The sequence below is a fragment of the Cupressus sempervirens genome, chromosome 8 (genome assembly GCF_028749045.1).
Source record: "Cupressus sempervirens isolate cs-2001-9-10 chromosome 8, ASM2874904v1, whole genome shotgun sequence".
Classification (NCBI taxonomy): domain Eukaryota; kingdom Viridiplantae; phylum Streptophyta; class Pinopsida; order Cupressales; family Cupressaceae; genus Cupressus; species Cupressus sempervirens.
In genome coordinates, this window is record NC_143125.1 from 548598596 (window position 1) to 548625069 (window position 26474).

Here is a 26474-nt window from a genome sequence, read left to right on the forward strand (position 1 = left end):
ATTTTGTCAAACCCATCCTTGGTCTTGGGAAAACCTAGGACAAAGCCCATGCTCACATAGTCCCTAGGTTTAGAGGGTATTGGTAGAGGTGTATATAGTCCTACATTAGATGTCACTTCTTTAGCCTTCTGGCATACCATAAAACTTTCCACAAATTCCCTAACACATGTCTACATTTTAGGCTAGTAATAAAATCTCATTACTAATTCAAGAGACTTATCTAGGAAAAAATGACTTAATAGACTGCCATAGTGTTTTTCTTTTATTATATTCTCCCTCATGGAGCATTTAGGAATACATAATTGACTACCTTTAAAGAGAACACCTTCTTGAATGATAAAATCAGAATAATCATTGTGATACCTATCTCCAAGTTTGAAACAAACCTTATATGTAGTCTTAAAGTCTTCATCCTCTTGATACATGTCCTTAACTATTGAAATGCCAATACTCTCCAACTGAACCTCCCAAATGGTAAGATTTCTCCTACTTAAGGCATCTACTACTTTGTTATCCACCCCTTTCTTATGCTTGATGGTGAAAGTAAATGCCTATAAGTACTTTACCCATTTTAGATGCTTGTGATTCAAATTTTCCCCACCTGTTTAGCAAGATCAAAGCATGGTTATCAGTATAAACAAAAAATTATTTTAATAAAAGTTAGTGTATCCATTTCTTAAGTGATTGGACCATGGCATACATCTCTAAGTCATAAGTTGAATATTTTTTCTTATCCTCATTATATTTTCACTAAAAAGGGCTACATGCCTGACTTCCTAACTTAAAACACCATCTATAGCTTTATTATTTTCATCACACTCAATGGTGAACACTTTTTGAAAATATGGCAATACTAGTATGGGTTGTTGGGCCACCTTTGTTTTAAGGTATTAAAAAGACCTATATGCTTCATTTGTGAATACAAATTGACATTTTCTCCCCCCTTTGATAATATTTATCACTAGGGCACAAACTCCACTAAAATCCCTTATAAATTTCCTATAAAAGCTTGCTATCCCATGGAAACTTTTAACATCATGTACAAACCTTGGAGTGGGCCAATTTAGAATAGCCTCCACATTTGAGGGATCTATTTTCAAGTGTCCTATAGAGATAACAAAACAAAGAAATATTATTTCCTCTAGCAAAACCATGTATTTTAAAAAATTTATCTTTAGATGGCCTTCATGTAATCTCTTCAATAACATTTCTAGGTGGATTAAATGTTCACTTCTATCCCTGCTAAAGATTAGGATATCATCCTAATAGACTACTATAAAGAGATTTATAAAAGGTTTGAGGACTTCATTCATCAGCCCCATGAAGGTGCTAGTAGAATTTGATAGGCCAAAAGGCATGACTACCCATTCAAACAAGCCCTCATTGGTCTTAAAGGTTGTCTTCTATCCATCCCCTTCCCTTATTCTTATCTGATGGTAACCACTTTTTAGGTCAATCTTAGAGAAATAGCTTGCTCCACCTAGGCAATCCATGAGGTCTTCCATTTTAGGCATAGGAAACCTATATCTTATTGTTATCCTATGAAAGGCTCTAAAATTTGTACATAGCCTCCATGTACCATCCTTCTTGGGAGCCAAGACTACAAGAACTTCACAAGAACTTATACTCTTTCTAATGAATCCCTCTTCTAGTAACTCCTGAATTTGTTTTGCAATCGTAGTGTTTTGTTTTGGATTTAGTTTGTAGATAGTTTTATTTGGTAATGTGACACCTAGGACTAGGTCTATATAGTAGCTTATGTCCCTCTTGGATGGCAAGGAATCTAATTTCTCATCTACTTCTATTCCTTGGTAATGTTGCAACAATTCTTGCACTTCTTTAGGTTCTACCTTCCTCAAAGGTTCTTGGGTTTTAATCTTTAACTTAGGCTCTATTTTTGGTTTTAGCATAATGACAAAATAGGGTGTATACTTCTCCTTAAGGATCCTTAAAAATTCCTTCTCTCATATCAATAGAACATCACTTTTTAAGACTATTTCCTTCTCACTCTCCATTAAGGGCCTCCTTGTATAACTGACTCCATCTTTGGTTAAGGTGTAGACATTTGTCTTTCCCACATGTTGGGTATCCACATCAAACTATGAAAGCCTTCGAAGAAGGAGATGGCATGCATCTATACCTACAACTTCACACCAAGTTTTGTCTTTATACTGTCCTATTTGGAATTCAACCCAAAACTATTCATCTACCATAATTTGTTACTCTTTGTTTAACCAAGAGACTTTATAGGGTGTGGGATGAGTAATTGTTTTGAGTCCAAGTTTCTTAATCATCTTAGTGGATGGTAGGTTTTTAGTGGACCCGTTGTCTATGATAACTTTACATACTTTCCCATTCACCCTATAGTTAGTCCTAAATAACTACTTCCTTTGTTGTGGCTCCTTAATTGGTTCTTTTAACAAAGTCCTATTAAACATTATGCACTCACCTTGTTATAGATCACAAGACCTTGATTGTGTGGTGTGGTAGGAGGTTGTACTTTGGTAGTAATTATCTTGTGCCTCATGTGTCAAAAATATCACCCCTCTGGTTATTTGCACCAGCATTTTCCTTGTTGGGACACCTAAAATATTAGTGAACAACTTGATTACAAGAGAAGCATTTCCCCGTGAAGTCACCTTGTCATTTGGCTCCAAATATTCCCCTATTGTTACCTTTTCCACCTCTAGAGTTGCTCCTTGGTAAATTGTCCCTTTCCTAGTCTAGATTTCTTGATTCTCCTTGAGTTTTAAAGTTTTTATTCTAAAACTCGCCCCTTCCTCTAAAGTTGCCTCCTCTTCCTCCTCTGTTATTTTGATCTCCCTTCCTCTTTTATTTTTTCCTCAATTTTCAAAGCCAATTGAAAACATTTATGAATAGACTCCATAGACACTAGAGTGAGTTCATCTTCAATACCATACTTAAGACCATTTATGTACCTAGGCATCTTTTGCCCAAATTTGGAATGTTGCACAAATGTTTGAAGAAATTGCTTGATAGTCCAAAGATGTAAATAATTTTTTTATAAGGTCCATATCCTTATCTACATTGAGAATGGATCACCCTTGATAAGATAATGTAATAACTTTTCTTCACCAATCTCCAAATTGTGAAATTTAAAAAAATACACTTTTAGGTCTAAAGCTCAATTAGCCCTCCTAACTCAATGTTTCACAAATAACTTGATATTTCTCCAAATGACTTGGCAAAAAAATTAGGTTGATACCCTTTTGGGGGTTCTTAGAGACTACTAAGTTACAAGCTCCATCCCTACTCCAATATTTTAAAATGGTCTCAAGACTCACAAACCCAATTAGCCTAATTGCATGTGGTTTCTTAAGGAAGTACTCTAGAATGGGTACATGGTATTGGATCACTGACATTAATGGATTTTATGACCCTAAACTAAAATAGTTTCATCATTCCTTTGGGAAATCAATATTTCTTATTCATCTAAATCCTTCAAATTCAATTCCTAGTTGTTAAATACATAGGGATATTTAACATAGGGCAAGGAAGGAAAAATAGAAAACATCACTCCTTTGGTTTGTACATTTTGAATCTATTTGGACATCATCCTAACTTTATCCCACCAAGTGGTCATACAAATCCACTTGTGGGAAGTCAAGTTAGGGCTCTATCTTTGATGGGTACCCTAGATTTAAGGACTTAATAGACCAATTTTACAAGGAGGAATGCAACTTCTACCCTACTTGATGGAATTACTTCAAATAAACTTCTACAACATGTTAACTCCTTTCCCTATCCAACCATATCATTTGTAAACTTTGAAAAACTCCATGCAGAAATGTACCAACAACAAATATTGTGGATTTTACACAAAATAGAGTTTATTTTATTGATATTGGTAAATCCTTCAATACAATGGTGCTCTCCCCCCTAGAGAGAGATGTCAGAACCTTAAATATCCTTACTCCAATAGATAGAACCAAATTTTTGGCTATTGGAGGTGGTTTTTCAAGTTTTGCAACTTCTTGGCTAAAAGTTGCTAATTAACAACTTTCGCAAAAAATGAAATTTTGATTTATAAGCAAAAAAACCAACTCTGATACTTCCTATAAACCAAATATAAAAAGAAAACATAAGTAAAGCTTAGTTTTTAGACCATGGTAGCCTTATTTAATCCAATACTAACAAAGACTCCTAGCTACTTGGGTCATATAGGACTAATGCAATCAAGATTTATAAAACATCCCAAATCAATGCCCTTTACAACTTACCAAGACCAATATCTAACATGTCTAAACATGATCAAATCATTGTTCTTATCATATTGGTTGTTTGATGTAGACCATTGCTCCTTGTCCTTTCATGGGTGCCCTATACCAGGGAATGAAAGAGATTATAAAACCTTCTAGAATTCATTCTAGAAGACCAAAATATTTGATTCATATTGATACTAACATTTTTAAATCAATTCCTAACAATATTAGCAAGCACACTTGTCAAGAAAAGTTAATTATACGTGTAGATTATTCTTTGAAGAATTAAATATTATAGGTCAATGCCAACTATTTGTTGAAATGATGAGGAATTTGAAATTTAGGCCTATTATGAAGATTCTTAGGATAAGAACGATAGATGATTCAAATGAAAAAAATTATTCTAAAGAATCTAATGAGTGCATATGAAAAAGTGGATTCTAAATCATGCACCAAAGATATTAATATCACAAGACACATACTTACATCAAAAATAGTAAGTATCCAAATGAAGAAAGATCGACTCATAAGAAATATAAGAAAAACATTAAAAATTAGTAAAGGTACTCTAAGGAGAGCCATGGTACTGAGTGACAGATTTGAAGATCCAACAAAAAATGAGTTAAGGACATTTAGTAGTAGAGTGACGTGAAAGGATAAAGAAACTAGTGAAGCTTTGAAATCATTGATTGAAGATTTTTGGACAAATAACACACATGTTTCCTCTAATCAAAGAGATGTTGTAAGTAGGAACATTGGAAGCTGAAATCACAACCCACATGCGAAACATTTTTTGGACTCAACTCAAACACAATTTGTTGGAAAATTTATTGGTATATATCCTCAAATTCAAATAAGTCAATGATTTTTTGAGATCAGCAAACCTTTTTTATGTGAAGATAAGTCACACATGCACAACTTGCTATTGTAGGATATGTATTGAATTTTCTAACCATTTTGATGTTTTAAGATATATATGTGTGTTTTAGCATTCTAAGTTTGTTTTGCAGGATTGTGACATGAATGAGCCACCTAGATCTTCAAGGAAATTCATATCCAACATTTTATGTGAAATAGGGGATAGTCAACAGTTTTACAACATGTCATTCTTGGATGGTACATGCTTATTTTGTGGTTCTTTGCAACTTTTATCAAATTATGAACATATGGATAGTACACATGCAATTGGAAATGAAATAGTATATTATAGAAAATATAAGATAGTGACATATCCTCTAAAAGATGGGAAATAGGGTAAAAGATGTGATTTAGTCATTGAAAAGATTCCAGTGTATGAGTTCATGAAGATTTTTTGTGAAAAGATTATTTACAAGTATGCAAGGCATACACAAAGATCTCAACGGTTGGATTTGCAATTCAAGTTGTGCAAGGATACATTCCACTGGATACCATTGTTTTTGTTGTAGAATTCATAGAGAAATACACACTACAACCACAAAATGAAATGCAAGCAAAGTATTATACTTCTGAAAAGGTTTCCATATTTATTCACATAACATTCATGCATTCACCTGTATATGTGAAATGCAAGCCTCATATCCCCACACACACTTAAACATGGTGATTATCTAAAATATCATCTAGGAATGAATATGAGACTATTTATCCGAGCAATCCAATAGTCTGACCTGTAGAAGGATTTTACTTTTGCTCTTAGAATGAGAAGTGGGCAACTAGACAATGAAGGATTTTTAAGCTATATGAGATATGCAAGATTATTCTAAGAATAAGAGATAACAATTAATCTAAATGGATGCATTATTAAACTATATGATATTGATATGCAAGAATATTAAGCTAATAATACCAGAGAAAATGAGTAGATATTCCAGCATAAGTTCGATGCAACTTCAGATCAAACTCCATAATGAGGAATTGAAGGCTTCTTAAATAGAACCCAAGAATCAACCACCAGGTTGAGATTAATCAAAATGGATGATCTAGATTGAAGGTGAGACTCAGTCATAATGGAAAATTCCTTAAGAAAAGGAAGTTAACTAGTTGCTATTGAGTGTAAAAAGGAGTTAACTGATTTAATTTGGAGTGGAATAAGGAATTAATTGATTTAATTTGGAATGGAATAAAGAGTTATTTGATTTAATCCCTTTTCTAATTTTAGTTCACCCAGAGTTTCCATTTTTGAACTAAAGAGAAGATTTGGAGAGAATACTTAATTTAATAAAATAGAATATGACCTCATAAATGGATAAACATTAATTAATTGAATAATTAAATTCGTTAATTAAAAAGAGAAAATATCTTATTAAATCAAATATATTTAATTCCCTTATACATTAGCTAAAAGGGTGAATTTAATTAAATTAAAGTATGAACAATTATAATTAGATTAATTCAATTAAAAGGTTAATTTAGCCAATTTAATGAATAATCAAGAATTAATTAAAGTAAGTGATTAATAAAGATTAATATTTTTCTGCATTTGACACTTAGGTTGAGTAGAGATTATTAGAATTAGAATTGCCTAGTGAAATAGGACTTAGGAATAATTGGATAGACTAGAATTGGTTATGTTGGTGTTTGAAAACGTTACCTATTTCCAATTACCCTGATGAGAAAAAAGCACATCTAGGGGTAGCTAACTCCCATTTTCAAAATGCCCATTCAGACACCATGCCAACTATAAGGCTTGACCCTTCTTCTACTTTAGGCTCTGCAAGACCTAGGTGGGTAGACCTTAGATTCAAATGATATTGTACCAATGCAAAACATATCCCTGAATCTTATTAAGCAGATACAACCCTTATTTCTCCTAATAATTCATGAAATAACATCAATCTACAGTAGCTAAATGCAGATCTAGGAACCTCATAAGCTGAGTGAGGGCATTCTATTATAGCTCTTCAACATGAAAGGGAAAAGCGTTGATTATTGATGTTGATGTTCAACAAATCCTCAAACATGCAGCAAAACCTAATGATCCTATCTCTGATCAGTGCCTAATCCATTGGGTAAATCCATGAATTCAAAACATACATCTATGACATCAGGACATATTCTGTATACCCAGACATCAGATCTATCTAGTCACCTTGTGATTTAGACATCAGTGTTCATGCAGATCTCATTCTCACAAAATATCCTTCTCAACATAACCAGTAACCCTGTCAAACACATTTAAGCATTTACTTGGCACTTTGTTCCAATAGAAAAATATATCAGACATACAACCTGAAGGGGAAGCAAATTGATCTCATCTCTTTGTTCCAAAACCACATAAGACTACAGATTACTAAGATAGGAGACAAGAACCAAAATGAAACTAAAGAAATGTTGCTCATATGTATTCATTTTCTTTGAAAATATACATTCAGATACATGAAATGAAAACATGAAAATACCAAACATATCAGAACTATCTGTACTATACTTCTTAATTTTTGTTCACATGAGAAGAATTTGCTGAAAGAAAATGGTGTCACAGTCATGGGAATGCAACCAGAACTAGATCCAAAACCCTGGTATCATAGTAATGTGCAGATTTTTCTCCAAAAGACTGGAACCAACTAGTTTCTCAGTAACAAAAACTAGAACAAAAAATTGGAACCTTTTAAATGGAAGAAAGAAAAAATAATATAGGAAGGAGATGAATTCCTGGATTGAAACTGAAGATGACAAGTGTCCATTTGAAATGTAATCCTCTGTAACTGAATAACTTCTTCCTTCTTTCATCCCATTTGATCTGATTTTTTGTTTCATCATTATCTGCAACTGATTTGCAAAATATCTCTGCTTAATGATGACAAACTCTTTGGGTCACCAAAATATTTGATCTGCCTTATGAAAATGCCAGTGAAAATGAGTTTTTATTGAGTAAATTTGAACAAATTTGACCATAACTACATTTTCATTGCCTTTTACTAATATTTAGGTCATTACCTTGACAAAAAATCAAATCTAAACTTTTTGGTCTAAAAACGGTTGTAATTCAGGTTTCTGAGACAAATCCTCCTGTAGCTCAAATAGAATACTACCTGTGCAAAAACTAAACTCATATTTGGAAAATTTAGATCTTCCCAGTTTCGAGGATATATTGAAGTGCATATCTAGCCTCTCGAAAATGTCCAAAAAGTCGATTTGAAAAATGCTCCTCTGTTACAAAAGCCAAGTCTGCAACTCAATTTGATTTTAAATTTAAAATACTTTAAAGGTAAAACTTTATAAAAAGGCCCACTTTTGATTTTAAAAATTGTGACATGCATCCAAAAATAATAATAAAATATTATTATTATTATTTTTAAAAAAATTATTTCGCCTTGGCCCTTTAAATCTGGGGTCAACCTCCAGTTGATCGACTGCCACATGGCAGTATTTGATTGGTTGCTCAAACATACATCTGTCCCATAATTACTGGCGAGCCCACTAGCACGTGTCACGAGCCCACTTTCCTACATTATCTAACCAATGTGCATCTTCATAATGCAAAATTGCAGATACCACTGGATCTGCCACGTGGCGCGATCCTGTGCGCTTGCCTGAACCTGCATGTCCCCGCCACATCACTGCACCCAGAGCCCACGTCGCCATGTGTCAACAGCCCGCTTTCTTACATTTTTAAACTTTTGCGCAACTCCATAATGTGGGAATGCAGGTTCTGCACGATCTCACCACGTGTCATCATCTCACACGATCTTCAATTTGAGCGCCACATCATTGCGCCTGTGGATTCGTTTAAAATTTTGACAACATCACCTTACACAAGTTGACATCATCGGTTGGGTACCACCACATAGTCATGCATCGTTGCCTTTTGAAAAGGCTTTTTCTCATGACATTAAACATTTTGTAAAGATTTGGATTTAAACTACTCAAATCTTCTTTCTCCAGCCCATGTGGGATATTGCTTTTACCTCTGTTTTCCCTCATACCGTTGCCTCTCTATCTAATGCATAGGATGCTTTTGTTAATGCGTTAGCTACTTCTACGCCTGTAGATTCTGCGGATGGAATTTGTGTGTCATGCTGACATGGGATGTTTTTTTTTTTTATGGATTGCCCTTGTTTCATCGGCTCCTGATTCCTGCTCATGGTGCTTACTTTGCTCCTTCCTAGCCTTGGCTGCGGCTTCCATCTTAAACAAAAATTGCACTTTCCTTTTCTTGTGCAGGTTTTTTCAAACTCGTGTGGGCAGAGCTTTTGATGTTGACTGCTCCCTTTAGATTGGGCGCGAGTGCTCTTTTTATTTCGGGTGTCTCCTTTTGGTTAGTGTGGGCGGCAATTTTCTTCATGAGTGGAATGTATTTTAAAAAATAAAGCCTCTACATTGTCCAATGTGGGACTCCTCATTTGCTAGCAAATTCCCTTTAAAAGCTATGGCTTTTGCTTGATGTTTTATACATGGCATGGCAAAGCTAAATGTCAAATTTCTTAGGTTGGTTCTAGTACCTTGAAAAGGTAACATCACTTGATAGAGGATGAACAAATATTGCAACTGGCGGAGAACTAATAAGTCTCTTATGTGCTCCAGCCACAGCAGCAAGAGTCATATCATCAGAATAGCCTCCATTGTGAAGCCCCGTAACCAATCCATACCAATCTATCCTGAAATCATCTGCATGCATCACCATGCATCCACCCCAGGGGAAAAAAGGTCCTTCCACCCATAGCAAAACCCATCGAGCAAGGCATATGATACTCATAAATGCAATAACTCCCCAAACTACCGGAAGGTATGTCAAAAGGATAGCCTGTCTGGATAAAAATCTTTGGTTTTTTCTCCATTTCTGCTATTAAATCACCAATTGATCCAGGATAGAGTCTAGTGGCATCATCTAAGAATAGTACATACTTTCTGTCTTTATGCATTCTTGCCACACCTACCAGTTGATTATGTATTTTTTGGTTGCATGTTGTTGATAGTCCAGCTACCACAACTTTTGCATCGACCTGATTCTTAAAATTTGAAATCAATTGTAACACAACAGGATATGTTGGATCATCAATGCTTTCAACAATAAACAGGAACTCTAGAGGCCCACTGTATAAAGAGACCGACTTTTCCAGTTATTATAATTGTGTTTGCCAAAACCCTTTAGAGGCATTAGAATAGATACTCTAGGTAACCTTTCCTAAGTAGAATGTTCGAGGTCATTGATATTTGGATAAAGAAAGGCAAGATTGTTACCATCCTTTTCTACATCTTTAATCTGCTTCAACTCTTTTCCCTTTATCACTGATCTGCAAGTTGTCAAATTGGTGCTAGAAGGTCAATTGATTGGCCTTAGAAGGTCAATTGATTGGCCTTAAAAATTGATCCAAACTTTTGACTGGGCTCTAAAAACTAGCACATTAAATCTCTATTTTGCACTCTTGCACCCTATCAGATTTCATCTCATGACGAATTTGGGGTCAAAAGATATTTGAAGTTGAAGTTCACCTCTCAGAATTTCCTGCAAGAAAACATGTCAGAAAACAATAAACTGGGTTTGGATTTGGCTCAAAAAACTAGGCAAACGGACACTTGGGAAGATGAAACTTGAGATGTTAGTTCTTTTTCATGAGGGCATTATGAATATGTAATTTGGGCCCATGACAAATCATAGCACGCAAATGGTGAATGTCTGAAGTAGGTCACTCAAAATTTGCAGATTAAAAGCACTGACAGAAAACATTTTTTGCGAATGGAAATGACTCGGAAAAGTGTGCAAATTGATTCGTCAAAGCTCAAAAATTGGCACACTTATAGTATTTTTAGTATACAACACAAGGGTAAAATCCATTTGACTTGACCTATCATGAATTAGGAGATATAATGTCTCAAACAGGGGTCCTGATAGCTCTGCAAATGCTGACACCAGTAAGAAGATACAAATTTGCGTTTGGAATTGCGTTTGAAAACTGATCAAACGGATTCATCATAAGCTAAAACTTGAAACATAACAAGTTTTTGACCTCTAAAATACAACACAAAAGGAAATTTAGCATTTTAGTCACTTGGTCAAAAGTTATAGCTTGTCAAACAGGGCTTCCCTGAATTAGGAATATTTTGCAAATGTGTAAAAATAGTAACTGACCAACTTTGAGGGATTCAAAACCTAGTCAAACAAACTTGAAACAACTCAAAATCTGAAACATAGGTTCTTATGTATGGACACTAGATAATCTCAAACTGGCAAGTTATGACACATTTCTGGGTGCGAGATACTCATTAGAAAACATGGCCTCCTATCATTGTCTAACGCTAAGGATAAAATGCAAACTTGACAAATGCTTGAAACAGGACTTCGCCAAATAGCTCAAAATGTCAGTTTAACTTCATGGAACACTTATACAGGCTAAATGAAAGGTGTTAGAAACATTGAACACCTCTGGGGCTTTATAAGTACAGTCAGGTACACAAGCATTTATGGGGCTAAATTTATCAAAATTTTAAAATGGGACTAAAAATGAAGCATGTAATTTTTCGTCCCAACAGTGGCTCTGTCTAGGGATGCATGCCCCTTGTGGGCATGGAAAGATTCCAGATCTTTGGGTGAAGCAGACCACACACCTGAACAACAAAAACTCTCTTGAATAGCTTTATTGAAAGCAAGGAAAACTACTCTAACTATGTACAAGGGATGGCCCCAGGCCACCAAAAAGTTTCAAAACCTTTTACCTCTATCATATACTTGATTTTCATTTACATCTTTCTGAGGTAAGCTGGAATTCTCATTATCATTTGTTTCACCAATCAGATCGGCATACTGAAACAAATAACTTGGCAAAACAAAACAACTTCCTTCATTCTCATAGTGCATATAAAATTCAAAGACCATTTCATCTTCATGCTCACTATGAGAAAAAGCATCAGCATGCTCATGACTACACAAACTGAACTGAGAATCAAAATCCAACAATGATTCATGCATGCTGATCAGAAACACAAAAACTTCATAATCTACATCATTCACCAAGTTTCAAACACCAGAAACTTGCAACCCACCTTGTGTCTCCGACTACAAAGAGTGTTTGGAATCTGATTGTTGCCTACTTGCAGCTGTATCATTCACTAAATCAGATTCATCCTTCATTGAAACCTCTTCACACTCAAAACATTGATTAGTCACCATACATGAAAATTCATTCTGAAAGTGTTGATCTAAACTATGTTGATCACTATCATTTTCTTCATCAAACTGAATGTCAGAATACACCTTGAACTCATCTTTACAAGACTTATCAGCACATAAAGAAAATCTATAATCTGATTGACAACACTCACTATTTTCCACTTCACCATATGAAGTATCAAAATAATGTTCAACAAGATCAACATAAAAAGAATCTGAAACAGTATTAACCTTCCCTTCATTAACATTCCCTACATCCATTAAATCATCATGTGCAAAGATATTTGAGGTACTATCATCTACACCTCCAAAGTCTAACAAAGATTGTTTGGATTCTACCTCTTTTTCCACATCAAACCTTGGGGAATTGATTTGACTAAATGAGAAAGTATTATGAGAGAAAATATGAAGATCCTTAGAGATACTTACATGTTTTTCAAACTCATGAGCCAAAAAAATAGAGATTTCATCAGAACTCAAGAAGATTGCCTCACAAATCTTCTCCCAGCTGTGGTTATCATCTGGACAACATGAAGAACTTACAATAGCAGGATCCTTAGTGTAACAATATGGAAAATCAGTATTATCACAACATTCATTTCTATTATGGTAATCACTACCCTTACTGTTGTTACAAATTTTTTCAACTTCATATTCACTATAACCAAATTTATCTTTTCTTTTATATCCATCTTTTTCATGCTGATTGCTATTACTTGACTCGGTAACATTTGAATCCACCTCTTCACATTCTAAAGATAGATTATCTTTCTCTATAGACTCATTGTATTCATTACTACCTTGGTTTTCAGCACACTCATTCTCATCAGAAGACATAACATGAAATCTATAATCACCACTTTCCATCTCCTCAATGAATTTTTCAATTTGCAAAATTATTTGTAACCTTATAGGTGCTGGTCAATCGACTGAATCGGGTACTAGAACATCAAGGAAAACATTAGGCAGGGAAGATTCCTCAGGTCTACAATGAAAATGCATCTTACTGATTACTGATTTAAGCCTTAAATAACATTTTTTGGCACTTAAACCTTTAGTATTTCCTACCTCAATTCTTATAAGATTTACAATCCTTTTGTAGACCATTGTATTCAACATAGCAATGCTATTATTCACAATTTTCAAACTCTCAGAATTTGGCAAACTAATCTCAAATCTAAGATCTGACTCCATTACAGAACAAAATTTCTACCTCTGCCTTCTAGTGCTGAAAAATCACTAGATAGAGGCACTGATTCTAACATTTGACTTCCATGAAAACCAAAATACCTCAAGTGCTAATGGTAACTTCAATCTATTGATTCGGCATAGGTGTAAGACTAAGATTCCTTCACACCACTAATCAAACTTTGTAGAGTCACCACCTCCTTTCAAGAGGATAAAGAGATCACTACTATGATCTACTTTTTCCATTTCAATTTCTTTATAACAAAAAATTTCAAATAGCACTTTAAAACTTATCAAGAATTTAGAATTCCTTTCCAAGAAACTATCAACAATTTCAGATCTACACATACAACTAAAAATCCTTCAAGATTTTGTAATGAAATCAACTAGGAACAAACTAGTATAGAGATTTGAGAGTCGCCACTCACACTTTGTGAGAAATAAAACATAATTTTTCACTTGACAAATCTGAACTAGACTTTCAATGTAGGAAAAACTTGCAGATCATTATTATCTTGGAAAGAAAATATACTTTATAAATGAATTCTTGACTCTGAAACTTTCTCAACAATATTTGTAAAAATTGAACTGATTGAAGATAGACCTATGACAGTCATAGAACACAATTTTCATCTAGTTTCAACATACTGTTGATAATGAATAAATCTTAATTGGGGCACATGAAACTTCAGTAAGGAAAAAGAACACATTTTGCTATTGATATGCTATATCCACTCTGTTTCACATCAGAGGCTCCTGTTCTTTCAAAAAAATGGATTGCCATCTTATCTCCCCAGAAGAGTCACCATTTTGTTGGTGTTTGAAAACGTTACCCGTTTCCAATTACCTTGATGAGAACAAAACACATCTAGGGGCAGCTAACTCCCATTTTCAACATGCCCATTCAAACACAAGGCCAACTATAAGGCTTGACCCTTCTTCTACTTCAAGCTCTGCAAGGCCTAGGCAGGTAGACCTCATATTCAAATGATGTTGTACCAATGCAAAACATATCCCTGAATCTTATTAAGCATATACAACCCTTATTTATCCTAATAACTCATGAAATAACATCAATCTACAGTAGCTAAATGCAGATCTAGGAACCTCATAAGCTGAGTGAGGGAATTCTATTATAACTCTTCAAGATGAAAGGGAAAAGCATTGATTATTGATGTTGATGTTCAAAAAATCCTCAAACATGCAGCAAAACCTAATGATCCTATCTCTGATCAGTGCCTAATCCATTGGGTAAATCCATGAATTCAAAACATACATTTGTGACATCAGGACATATTCTGTATACCCAAACATCAGATCTATCTAATCACCTTGTGATTTAGACATTAGTGTTCATTCAGATCTCATTCTCACAAAATATCCTTCTCAACATAACTAGTAACCCTATCAAACACATTTAAGCATTTACTTGGCACTTTGTTCCAACAACAAAATATATCAGACATACAACCTGAAGGGGAAGCAAATTGATCTTAGCTCTTTGTTCCAAGACCACATAAGACTACAGATTACTGAGATAGGAGACAAGAACCATAATGAAACTAAAGAAATGTTGCTCATATGTATTCATTTTCTTTGAAAATATACATTCAAATACATGAAATGAAAACATGAAAATACCAAACATATTAGAACTATCTGTACTATACTTCTTAATTGTTGTTCACATAAGAAGAATTTGCTGAAAGAAAATGGTGTCACAGTCATGGGAATGCAACCAGAACTGGATCCAAAACCCTGGTATCATAGTAATGTGCAAATTTTTCTCCAAAAGACTGGAACCAAGAATTAGGAATATTTTGCAAATGTGTGAAAATAGTAACTGACCAACTTTGAGGGATTCAAAACCTAGTCAAACAAACTTGAAACAACTCAAAATATGAAACATAGGTTCTCGGGTATGGACACTAGATAATCTCAAAGTGGCAAGTCATGACACATTTCTGGGTCTGAGATACTCATTGGCAAACATGGCCTCCTGTCATTGTTTGACACTAAGGATAAAATGAAAATTTGTCAAATGCTTGAAACAGGACTTTGCCAAATAGCTTGGAATGTCAGTTTAACTTCATGGAACACTTAGACAGGCTGAATGAAAGGTGTTAGAAACATTGAACACCTCTGGGGCTTTACAAGTACAGCTAGGTACTCAAGCATTTATGGGGCTTAATTTCTCAAAAATTTAAAATGGGACTAAAAATGAAGCATGTAATTTTTCATCCCAACAGGTTAATATGGAAATGTGCCAATTTTAGGGTATTAAATCACCTAAAAGTATAAAGGATGACATGAAGATATTGAGGGAGTTCCATTTTTACATCAGTGATGATCGATTACATTTTATGGAGATTTTGCTAACAGAGCATACCATATCACTAGCACATTATTTGGTTAGACAATTGCACATCTCAATTCAAGATGCATGGATGTCTTATTGGTTAAGAATGATGCATAGGTTGTCTAGAATTCAATATATGTGGAATTTCACAGAGGCTAGTCATGGAAAGGGAGAGCACGATGGCATAGGTGTATGCATCAAAAGAGTATTAGCTCATGAGGAACTAAAGTACAAAGATGGAGAAATATTGATAGATACAAAATCCATCATTCAGTGGTGTATCACTATAATGGGTCCAAGTAAGGAAGGTGAATCTATGGCTCATAGATTTTTTTGGTTGATAGGTAACACTAACATTGCACCATATGAGGATTGTTTCATACTAACATGATCAAGTGAGTTGCACTCTTTTAGAAGCTTTGATGTAGGTTCATGGAGTATCCAAATATGAAAAATGGCTTGCTAGTGTCCATCATGTGTAGAGGAAAATTAGGATGAGTGTGATTCAACTTGAATGGGTGGACAAATGGGATATACAAGTTTTGGACCCAATTGACACCTATCATCCCCCACAAGCACTGGAAATGGTAGAGATGGATTCATCCATTGACTTTGACCACTTGTCTAATTTAGTTCAATCTGGTTATATATATATATATATCTCTTTGTAAATTCAATATGCAACTTTATAACTTTTACCTAAGTATTTTCTAAATTAATGATTGCATTTTGTACATTTATCACTTAGAACATGTTTTTGATGTTATTGCATGTGAAGGAAATGAAGAAGGAACAAATTATTATTTGTGTCATTGTGTCTAGGATAGAAAAAATTGGATTACTTGGTTATAAATGGTGAAGCTTTAGAGTACCATATAGGTGTGGTGGTTGTAATTGACACATGGCTTAGACGATATTCGATGAAGAACCCTAACTTATGGTTATTCAAGGATTGGAAAAAAAAGATAAAGATTCTTCATTATATGAACCTTATTGTCACATCAAATTTACACTTCATAAAATATGGTGGAAAATCACATAATAAGACTCTTTGAAAGGTTTGCAAGTCAAACCGCAAGGCAATACTTGAGACATTAAAATGTAGAGTAGATCTAGTTTGTTCATTAGATTTAATATAGTTACAAAAACATAGAATCCTAAGGTAAAATATTGTTATTTTGGAAAACTAAGGTATTTGGTTACCTAATAGGTCCTAGTAATCCTAACTAGGGTCCTAGATGAACCCATTTGATCAAAAGATGTAAAGAGAAAAAATTGTTCAAAAGTTACAAAGTTGCTCAAAAGGCTGATTGAGCAACTTTTGTGAAAACTTGAAAATGATAGTTTGGGAAGTTGTAACTACCCATGGTCAGCTATTTGAACATAGGGAAGTATATTTTGGAAGGTTAGAAGCTTTTCAACATGGGGAAGCACTCGAATTCCTAAGTTGGTCAAAAGTTACTCAATGAGCCAAAAGTTGCTAAATAGGTTAAAAGTTGTTAGGGATGGAAAAAAGGATATTTGGTTACCTTATAGGTCCTAGGGATCTTAACTAGGGTCCTAGAATAGTCCTAGATGGACCCATTTGACCAAAAGATGTAAAGAGCAAAAGTTGTTCAAAAGGTTGCTTGAGCAACTTTTGCAATTTTTGCAAAAGGTTGCAAATGGAGGGTTGGGAAGTTGTAATTACCCATTCTTTATTATATGAGCATGGGAAACATATTTTCGAAGGTTAGAAGGGTTCCAATCAGATTTCACACTCCTTTCCAACAAAGTTGCATTTTTGAGTAACTATTACAACTTTTGCAAAGTTCACTAGATTTCACTTCTAGGACTTGGAAAAGGTTCCAAATTATTAAAAAAAAACTAAAAACACCTAATCCTAGGCTATCTTGACAAAAAAATCTAAAAGACCCAGTTTTACCTAATTAGCAAATTTTTCTCATATCTTGCATAAAGTGGCCTTGGCATACATATCTTGCTCATATCTCTTTCACTATTTGTCATGGGATCAAATTGTTTATTTTCTTAGCTTTGAGTGGCTAGGTAAACCCTAGTTCCAATCTCATCTCATCCCATTGACTGATCAAATGTTCTTAGGAATTCTGAACCAAATTGAACCTAAGAGTCATTAAATGCCAACATCGACAATAACCTCTGTCACTTTTTGGAGACAGGATTCCATTTAGATTTTGTAGCCTCATCTCAAGTGATGCTAAAAATTGTACTGTTGGCTAGTACAAAGTTTCTAATTGGTGAATCTCTCTAACTATTCATCATGAGATTGAACTATCTATTCCTTTAGCTCTAGGTTGTCAGGTAATTCCTAGTTCCAATCTCATCCTATCTCATTGACCGCTTGAATGTTCTCAGGCACACTGAACTAAATTGACCCTGAGATTAATTAAAAGCCATAGGTCAGTGATATTTAATAGGGCCTATATCAGAGCTCATGTGAGTTATAGATGTAATTCTAAGTGGTATAGGATTGTGTTGCCAACACCTACAATAACCTCTCTCACTTTTTTGAGATTGGATTCTATTTTGATTTTTCGGCTCGATCTCAGTTAATGCTAAAACTTGTAGTGTTGGCTAGTAAAAAGTTGCAAACTATTGAATCTCTCTAACCATTCATCATGGGATCAAACTATCTATTCAGTTAGCTCTAGGTGGTTGGTTAAACTCTTGTTCCAAGCTCATCTCATCTCGTTGACTTCTTGAACATTATCAGGCATGCCAAACTGAATTGACCCTAAGAGTCATTATATGCCATAGGGTAGGGATCTTTGATGGGGCACACCTCAAAGCTCATATGAGGTATGGATGTTATTATGGATTCTATATGATAATGTTGCTAACACCTATAATAACTTCTCTAGCTTTCTGGAGATTAGATTATCTTTTGATTTTGTAGCCCCATCTCCTATGATGATAAAACATGTAGTGTTGGCTAGTACAAAGTCACCAACTGGTAAATCTCTCTCACTATTTGTCATGGGATTGAACCATCTATTCTATTAGCTTTGGGTGGTTAGGTAAACCCTAGTTCCAAGATCATCTAGTATTGTTGATTGCTCAAACATTCTTGAGCATGCCAAACCAAATTGACCCTAAGAGTCATTAAATATCATAGGTCAACAATCTTTGACAGGGCATATCTCGGAGCTCATGAGAGGTGTGGATGCTATTGTAGGTGCTACAAGATCATGTTGATGACACCTAAAATAAATTTTCTCTCTTTTTAGAGATTAGATTACATTTTGATTTTGTGGCCCCATCTTGGGTGATGCTAAAACTTATAGTGTTGGCCAATACAAAGTTGCCAACTGGTGAATCTCTCTAACTGTTCATCATGGGATTGAACTATTTATTTCATTAGCTTTGGGTGGCCTATTAAAGAATAATTGAAAGCTCATCCCATCTCATTGACCAATCATATGTTCTTAAGCATGCCAAATTGAATTGACCCTAAGAGTCCTTAAATACCATAGGGTAACAATATTTGACGAGGCATATCTCAGTGCTCATGTGAGGTATGGATGCAATTTTGGTTGCTACAGGATTGTGTTTCTAATACTAAAATAACCTCTCTCTTTTTAAATATTGTATTCCATTTTGATTTTGTAGCCACATCTCAGGTGATGTTGAAACTTGTAGTGTTGGCCAGTACAAAGTCACCAATTGGTGAATGTCTGTAACTATTCATCATGGGATCAAACTATCTTTTCTATTAGCTTCAAGTGGTCGAGTAAACCCTTATTCCAAGATCATCCTGTCTCATTGACTGCTTGAATTTTTTTGGGCATGCCAAACCAAATTGACTATAAGAGTCATTAAATGCCATAGGGAAATAATCTTTGATGGGTCATATCTAAAAGCTCATGTGAGGTATGGATGCAGTTCAAGGTGCTATAGGATTGTGTTTTTGACACCTACAATAACCTCTCTTTATTTTTGGAGATTGGAATCTATTTTGATTTTACAACCCCATCTTGGGTGATGCTAAAAATTGTGGTGCAGGGTGCCTAGTTGGCAACTGGATATGTCATATCATCTAATGAAGGAAACTCATGATAGAAGGTAAAGGGGTGATTTTTGTATTTTTGCATTTTTGTTAATAAGTTGACCCAAGAAGTGTTTTGAGATTCATTACACCTTATATAGGTCCTATGTGTTACCAAAAACCACTTGGTTAAGTATATGAAAAGTTAGTGCAAAAATAGCATTTTGCAATAAAAGTTGCTAACAACTTTTTGGCAATTTTAGCAAATTTTGGAAAACATTTAAAGTAACCTTGTAACCAATCAAACAAATTGTTAATTAGTTGGAATGGATTTAAAATGATGAAAATATCCTCTATGAAGTTAGAGTAGGCATAAGGTGTACATTGAACAAATTTTTTAATGAACTGTTATGAAGTGTTAAAATTTCATGTTGAGATGTTATACCTATTTAGGGTGTCTAGAAAGCATGAGAAATCATAAAATGAAAATATGTGAAAAAAATGTAAAATTGTCAAAAAGTTGCAATCAACATTTTTTTGCAAAAAATGACAAGTTTTGGAAGGTGAATAGTCATCAGTCATCCATCTTGGCCAACCTCTTAGAGGGGGTGAAAGGTCATGTGTTTTTATAACAATAGATTTTTATGTAGAAGATAGAGAAGAAGAGAGGTGGAGTAGAAAACTCTCTCTCACACATCCTATCCTACCCTCTCCCATCCCCTACTCTCTCTCTCTCCTCCTCTCTCTCCCTTTTCCCTATCTCACCCTCTCCCATCCCCTAATCTCTCTCTCTCTCTATCTATCTCTCTCTCTCTCCTATCCCCATCATCTCCCAACCCCCATCTCTCTCCCACCCCCTACTCTCTTTATATCCCCTAACCCACCCTCTCCCATACCCTACTCTCTCTCTCTCTCTCTCTCTCTCTCTCTCTCTCTCTCTCTCTCTCTCTCTCTCTCTCCCATCCCCTAATCTCTCTCTCTCCTATCCTCACCGTCTCCCAACCCCCATCTCTCTCCCACCCCCTACTCTCTTTCTATCCCCTAACCCACCCTCTCCAATACCCTACTCTCTCTCTCTCTCTCACTCTCTCCCAATCCCTACTTTCTCATCTCCTACTCTCTCTCTCCCTCTCCCATCCCCTACTCTCTCTCCCCCCTACTATGTGAAAAATCTATCTCTGTATCCCATCCCACCTCTCTCTCTGCCTCCCTCCCTCTCTCTCTCCCTCTCTCCATCTCCCATCCCCTACTCTCTCTCTCCCCTAACCTACCCTCTCCCATCCCTTTCTCTCTCTCTCTCACCCACCCCCTACTCTCTCTCTCTCCCCCCCCCATCCCATACTCGCTCTCCCTCTCTCCCATCCCCTCCTCTCTCATCTCTCTCTGTCCATCCCACCCTCTCCCATACTATAGTTTCTCTCCCTCTCTCTCCCACTCCATACTCTCTCTCTCTCTCTCTCTCTCTCTCTCTCTCTCTCTGTATGTCTCCCTCTCCCCCACACCCTCCTATCCAATACTCTCTCTCTCTCTCTCCCTCTCCCATCCCCTACTCTCTCTCTCTCACTCCCTCCCTCACTTCCATCCCCTAATCTCTCTCATCCTCTACTCTCTCAAATCCTACTCTCTCTCCCTCTCTCCCATCCCCTACTCTCTCATCCCCTACTCTCTCTCTACCTTACTATGTGAAAATCTATCTCTCCTTATCCCACCCTCTCCCATCTGCTTCTCTCTCTCTCTCTCTCTCTCTCTCTCTCTCTCTCTCTCTCTCTCTCTCTCTCTCTCTCTCTCTCTCTCTCTCTCTCTCTCTCTCTCTCTCTCTCCCCCTTTCTTTCTCTATATATATTTTCATGTATCTATCTTGATCTCCATATTTCTTTAGCTAAATCTCTCTCCCACTTCTCTCTTTTACTATATATTTCTCACACACATCTCTCTTCCCCTATCACACTATCTCCCATCCCCTACTCTCACTCTCTCTCACTCTCTCCCAATCTCATCCACTACTCTCTCTCTATCCATTTCTCCATCCATCTCTCCCTATCCCACCTTCTCCCATCCCCTACACTCTCTCTATTTCTCCCTTTATTTCTCCCTATCCCACCCTATCCCATCTCCTACTCTCTCCCCATTCTCTACTCTCTCTCATTCTCCATCATCTCTCCTTCCCTCTCTATTGAAATTCATTCTTGAGAGTGTGTGCACACTATAGTGCTTACAAGCTATGTAAGTCTAAATTTTAAAATGCTATAAATAGTATGTGCACACTATAGCATGCATGCAATTTTTAGATTTTTGGAATCTACCGAGCCTAAGGCTTGGTTTTTCCTTGGGGATCCAACCCAAAGTTTTGGAGTCTCTAAACTAGTCTAAGACTCGTTTTGCATCAAACATACAAAAAATGATTTATTTTTCTTATGTGCTCTCCTCCAATTTTCCTCATGGTTGAGCATGGATTAAATTAGGTTACATAACATTGTATATCTCTGTGTTAGCTATATAACCATATAATTTATTTCAAATTTTAACTATTTCAAGCCTTTCAACTACAATTTCTTTTGAATGTATGTCCATTTTCTGTCAAAAACTAATGTGTACTAATTGGGCTGTAGGTTTTAGCTCATTCATCAAATTTTGCAACAACTTAGTTTTTTAGAAAATAGAATCCATTCTACACACTTCAAAAAAAAAGAAGTTTTGATTTTAGATTAGTTTTCAATAATTTCTAGGGATAGCACACAGATATTTCATATTTTTGGGATGTGTCCAATTAAAAAAATTCATTAAAAAGAAATATACATTATAAAATTACCCAAAAAATTTGGGATAAACTACACGATGTTAGGTAACATTTGACTAGAGTGATTAAATAATTTCAAAAGGAAAGTTAAAATTTTAGAGGGGCCACACTTTGTACTATGTTATGGTTTTTTCTAAAAACATAGTACCACTTTTTGTGGCCCACTTTTTTGAGGACCTAAACCTAAACCATTTTGAAAAAAAATTATTACTTTAGAAACTAGATTCAAAGGACTACTACTTTTGTTTTTGTCATATCTTAAAATTTTGAGCATAACTATCTTCAAATTCTTGTTGAAGTTCATAAATTTTTGATTTTAGAAAAAAGTGGCCAATTATACCCCTGTTTTGGCATCACAACTTGGTGCACTTACCCCTCATAAAACTTTATTTGAAGAAATTAATTTCATACATTTCTCACTTATGCCCCCAATTCTTTTTTTCCATTGTGTTGTATCAAAATCCACAACAACTATTTTTGAACATTCATTTTCCCTAAAATAATTAAAGTACAAGGAACAATATGACCTATACAAATATATAAGGTGCCTACTTTCACAACTTTTTCTAATACAAGGGAACCTTTTGAAACCTTCTAATTTTTATCATTAAAAGTAATTGTGCAACCCTCATCACTAAGTTGTTCTACTAAGCCTGAAAATATGTCTTACCTCTTGTAGTAGCCAATGATTCCCATTCTACAAATTAATCTTAATTTTTCTCTTTCCAACAATCTAACATGGTTCATTATCCCCCATACAAACAAACCCAAAATCCTCTTGGACATAATCAATAAAATAACCTCTATGGGAAGCAACATGAAATGAATCCCTTGAAACTAAAACCTATGAATCATCAAAACTTTAAAGAGAAGGAAGAAAAGAATCCTCTTCAGATTTATTACTTACCACATTATCTTCCTTTTTTTTCTCCTTCATTGTTCTTTTGAGTCCAACAATATTTCTTCTTATGCCCAAGTTTTTGATAGCACCATAAATCTCTTAGTCCTCTAGACTGATATCTCTCCCCCTTTGATTTTCCTCTTGATTTCCCATAGTTTCAAGAATTATTTCCTCTCTCATTTTCTCCACCTCTTCTTTGTGCATTCAAAACACTTCCTAATGTAGATCCACTTGAGATTTTACTATGAGTTTCCTCACTCAGAGTAACACCAATCACATCATCAAAACTTAGGGTATTAGATACAGAAACATAGTTACTCACAACCATGACCAAGCCATTCTAAATTTCAAGCAAAGAATACAAAATAAAAAGGCCCCTAGTTTCTTCATCAAAATTAATATTTATAGAAGAAATTTTATTACTAGTAATTGAATTAAACTCATTTAATGATCTAAAATGAATCTACCTTCTTCCATCTTCATATTAAATAAACTCATCATGAAAAATACCATGTTTGAAGCAAAGGGCTTTTCATACAACCTTGTTAGGATTTGGATCAACTCTATCATCATCTTTTGTTTTTTAATCTAAATGCCATCAATTATGCCAAGCATAAACAAATACTTCCAAGTGCCTTTCTATCCAAAATATCCCATTCCTCATCTAGCATAGTAGTTAGTTTATTAGATTTTCCTTCCAATGGATGTCATTAATCCTTCAGATAAGGATAGTCCTCTCTTTTCATTTTCCATAACTGAAAATTCTACCCATTAAACTTATCGACCTTTAGCTTACCTTTTTCTTCCATCACTCCCACTCAACCATGAGACTCACACTAGATGATTAGACATTCCCATAAAGGATATCTGAAACAACCTTGCTTTGATACCACTTGTTAGGATTTAAATAGGCAAAAATAAAAATTACATGAAAATATAAATAATACTAAAACAAAAATGTAGATGGAAGAGAACACAAGACACAAATATTTAATGTGGTTCACCCAATCCCTAGGCTACGTTCACCAAATAGTGAGCCTAGTTTTTTTATCATCCAATAATTACAACTTGATAAGAATTTGTAATCCCTTGCAACTCAATACCACTACAAGAAGCTATTATCATATCCCATTCCTTATTAAATCCCTAACCCTAAGCCATTTTATAGAAGATTTTTTCTCCTTTTAAAATTCGGGCTAGAATAATTGCAACATGTCGGCCCGTGGGAAAATAGCTAATAAAATAGGACAAAATTATTTTTTTGTGGGGGCTACAACCTTGAACCCTTGATAGTTATTAGCTATTACCCATGGATATATTCATGGATTCATCCCCTAGACTCCCACTCAAGTCCCAAATGAACCATGAACCTCACTGAGGAATTATGAAGAGTGTGCAATACTTCATTGATCAGTCACCATAAACTAACAATTGTCACCGAATCTAGAAAACCCAAGTCAAGATTTGTAAAGGGTTATATGACATTCCTTGATGAAGTGTTTGAAGGAATCCCCAATCCATCAAAAAATATTTTCATCCCATTATTCTACGGAAAGACTAGGAAGTCTAACCCAGCCTGGGCTCACACTATTAAGATCAATACTTAGGTAAAACCTTAGCTTCTATTTGGCCAAAGCCAAATAATTCTCTTCATAAATCCATGTTCCTACTAAAACATGTTTTTAATCCTCATCATCATAAATTTCAATAAGAAGAGGGTAATTTCCATAGAAGCCACATCCACCAAGCCTTTGATTTTCCATTCTATTGAAACACATCTCCTAACCATAATAATGGTAAGTCTAAATGACAAACAATTTCCCGCCAAACTTAGAGAAAAATCCAAGAAATAGTTTTAAGAACATAATCTAAAAGAAGGATCTTTGGTCCATTATTCTAATACAAAAATTCTAGGAGATCCCCAAGTCAGAGACCATAATTAGAGTGTCACACCAGTGCACCTTTCTAGTCATGTTTTGGGATCTCAACATTCTAAACATTCTCAATCTTCCCTAGGGTTTCCTTGGGACAAGAACTACGATGAAATGCCAAGCCATCTAGTAACCATGTGGCTTCCTCAGCAGTAAATTTTTTTCATGGTTAGAGGTGATCCCAAGGAAAGGGGTACCCATTAGAAGGGATGACAAGAAAAACTAGATAACATTGTTTTAGATCTAGAGGGACTAGTTTATCTAGGATAAAATTGACCATGATAGGAGGTTAAGAACAGAGTTGTAGAAGAATTTTTAATAAATAGAGTATAGAATTAATTATTTACTACTCATTTATTATAAATTAAATTTTATTTTTATAAAATAAACTATAATGTAAGATCATGTTGAAAATTTCTCATTTTAAAGAATTACAAAACAATTTCTTAAATTCATTTTCGGGACATAGTTTCATAATAATAAATTATGAACTAAATTTTCCAAAAGAAATATATTTATTAAGTAGTTGCATAAATTTCCCTTGAACTCCATGCTTGATATAATAGTTAGTAAATTCATGGAACATGAACACTCCTCCACTCTTAGATCTCAGAAATTTCAAATATTTATTGTTTTCCTTCTCCACTCTTACTTTATACCAATTAAACATTTGAAATGCATTAGATTTAAATTTTAGAAATATCACTATCATCATTTTTGAGTAATCATCAATAAAAAGAATAAAGTATCTATCACCATAATAATTTTCAACTTTCATTGGACCACATAAATCATTATGAACTAACTCTAGAGTATCATTAGATGAATACAAATTTCTTGACAATCTACATTTATTCATCTTACCATGTTGTCATTATTTTTCATTATTTAAAAATAGAATTATTAGGTTTATGAAACTTTGGTAAGTCTCTTCTTTTCTTCTTTCTACTCACTTTAATCATATTATCAAAGTTTACATGAAA

At 34.8% G+C, this 26474-nt stretch overlaps 1 pseudogene; it reads right to left on the reverse strand.

The window, feature by feature from the left end:
• Positions 1-9639: 9639 nt before the first annotated feature.
• Positions 9640-26474, reverse strand: part of LOC149543624 (uncharacterized) — a 155194-nt pseudogene continuing 138359 nt past the window's right edge.